We start from the raw sequence: 2,482 nt of genomic DNA on the forward strand, positions 1-2,482 counted from the left end.
TTTTTTTTTTTTAATTTTGTTCACTCTTCTCTTCTTCAACCTCGATGAGCTCTGTACCCTTTTTTTTCTCTTCTTTCTTCTTTTGTTCATCAACGGTACCTTTTTCTCTTTTTTTCTTTCTTCTGTACTTTAGTTCTTCACTCTTCTTCAGCCTCCGGTTAACTTAACTCTGTACTTGTCTTCTTTTTTTTCCCTTCTTTCTTCTTCATTCTTCTTTTGTTCTTCATACAAAGTACCTGATTTTTTTCCTTCTGTTCTTCACTCTGGTGAAGACTACGGTGAGCTTTGTACCTATATCTTCTTTTTTAAAAAGGTTATATGTAAACCCCCCAAATCAATTTTACACGTTGGTATAATGCATTGGTATGAAGTATGAACCTTTAATATTTATTTAGCATATGAGTAATAGGATTCAACTAGAATTTGAGTCAAATAGAATGGTTTCATAAAAAAATTACACAAGAACGCTTTAGTCAATACGGCGACGCTTTATGCCCACCTTATCGTTAGGGTGCTCTAAAAGACCCTCAAATGCCTTTGTCACCTTACCGCCTTACCGCCTTAATAACTATGCCTTTCCAGACCCCTTGCCTCAACTGCCATCAAATCCCTTATCGGGAATGGGGCAAATACCTCCTTCTGGCATGACAAGTGGCATCCAACTGGAGTGCTTTCCCTAATTGTGAGCCACAGAGTGATCTACTCCTCTGGTATTCCTAGAGCTGCCTCGGTCTCCTCAATCATCTCCAATGGTTCTTGGTTCATCCCTAATATTCCCTCTTTCCAGCATCCATCATTCCATCAACTCCATTCCTTCCCCCCTCTTTTGGAGCTGATAGAATAATGTGGTCCCCTTCCCCCTCAGGTCGTTGCTCCTCCTCCTCGGCTTGGAACCACTCCCGTTCCCCAACCCCACCGTCCCCTGGCACAAGGTTGTCTGGTTTCGTGGCCACATCCCTCATCACAACCTCACTGTCTGGACTCTGGAGAACTCTCTCCAATTGCCTCCCCACCCAATCCTTCCTCATTTACTGCCATATTCCTGTCTCTCTGGCTTGTTGCCTCTGTTGGAATGGTATTGAAGATACCAATCATCTCTTCTTTGACTACCCCTTCTCCTCCCGTATTTGGAAATCTATCCTCTCCAAATTCTGGCCTGCTCAAAGAATCCCCCTTCCTCTTCAAAGATAATGGAATTGGATTGATATGAACTTCTCTGCTAAGTCGATTTGCGACACTGCCAGTAAGCTAGCGTTCGGGGCTACTATCTCCCATGTTTGGTTGGAGTGCAACCTTCGTAGATGCACTTCTAACTCTAGATCCTCTGACAAGATTTGGAAGGCCATCTACTTTGACGTCTCCCCCACATAGGACAATTGCGGATTCCCTAGAAACAGACTTATTGTTGTTTCCTGGGGTCTCCCTCAAGGCCTCAATCTATTTTATGCTCCCCAACCCCAGCCCTGTAGAGCTGTTTAAAAAATATTATGTTAAATAAAAATGGTTCTGGATCTGTTTCTAACTAATGAAGCTGAATCAGAATAAACTAACTTTTTAGGCAGCAACAGAAAAGATGAAAGGAAAGAAGAAAAGCTACACAAGACGGGAAAAACGCACGAGAGCAGAAGAAAGAGGATCCCCAGCCACCCAAGAGCCATACTCTCAAAACATAATGCACTTGAACAATAAGAACTTCAACCACCCTGCCTTCCCTTAACAGACCCTACCAACCACCACCTGAAGAAAAGGAAAAAAAAAAACGAAGAGAACAAGAGAAGAAAACTGATAAAAAGCAGAAACCAAGATATGAAGCTGCTTTGGATGAAATATCGTTACGCCACTTCATCTTCTTCAGCTTCTTGCAGTAGTATCAGCGATATGGAAAAATGAGATCAGGTCCAAGCGCAGCTTAGTGACCATTCAGTTAAACAAACTATTGAAAGCCTTCCACCACTCTCCCCCCCCCCCCCGGCGGGGGCAGCGAAATACAACTTCCATTCAGAAAATCTAAAAAAAGTGGGTTCGGAATACTACATCAAACTTATTTGAGTCTATGAATCTATCAGAGTATTTCAGAGAGAATAACCCATAACTCAGAAGTTTTGTAAGAGAAAACTATGTGAAAGTTTCAGGCCATACCATTTGTAGCTTCAGCAATGGAAGGATTCTTCTCAAGTAAAGCCTGTCAGAATAAACAAACAAAAGGTAAGCCACCAAAACAGCGGCAAAATAATACCAATGGCTATGATAGTTGTCAAAGGATTTTGACTAAACATCAGCTAGGCAACAGACTAGTAACTTTGGGGGGAGTCACTAATCGGATTCATCTGCCTAACCTATGAATTGACTCACTAGTGATATAGTAGTTCACTGAGTAATAAACCAATTAATAAATATCATGCAAATTTTTTTTTTTTTTTTTTTTTTTTTTTTTTTTTTTTTTTTTTTTTTTTTTTTTTTTTTTTTTTTTTAAACAATAAAA

The 2,482-nt window shown here is 40.4% G+C and overlaps 1 protein-coding gene across 1 annotated transcript in view; it reads right to left on the bottom strand.

The window, feature by feature from the left end:
- Positions 1-2,178, bottom strand: part of LOC122064036 (putative uncharacterized protein DDB_G0270496) — a 12,428-nt gene extending 10,250 nt beyond the window's left edge. Inside the window, exon 1 of the mRNA XM_042627731.1 lies at positions 2,140-2,178. The gene's annotated coding sequence lies outside the window, so the exon portion shown is untranslated. The remainder of the gene's footprint in view (positions 1-2,139) is intronic.
- Positions 2,179-2,482: the final 304 nt, after the last annotated feature.

Source organism: Macadamia integrifolia, unplaced genomic scaffold (assembly GCF_013358625.1).
Source record: "Macadamia integrifolia cultivar HAES 741 unplaced genomic scaffold, SCU_Mint_v3 scaffold151, whole genome shotgun sequence".
NCBI classification, from domain to species: Eukaryota; Viridiplantae; Streptophyta; class Magnoliopsida; order Proteales; family Proteaceae; genus Macadamia; species Macadamia integrifolia.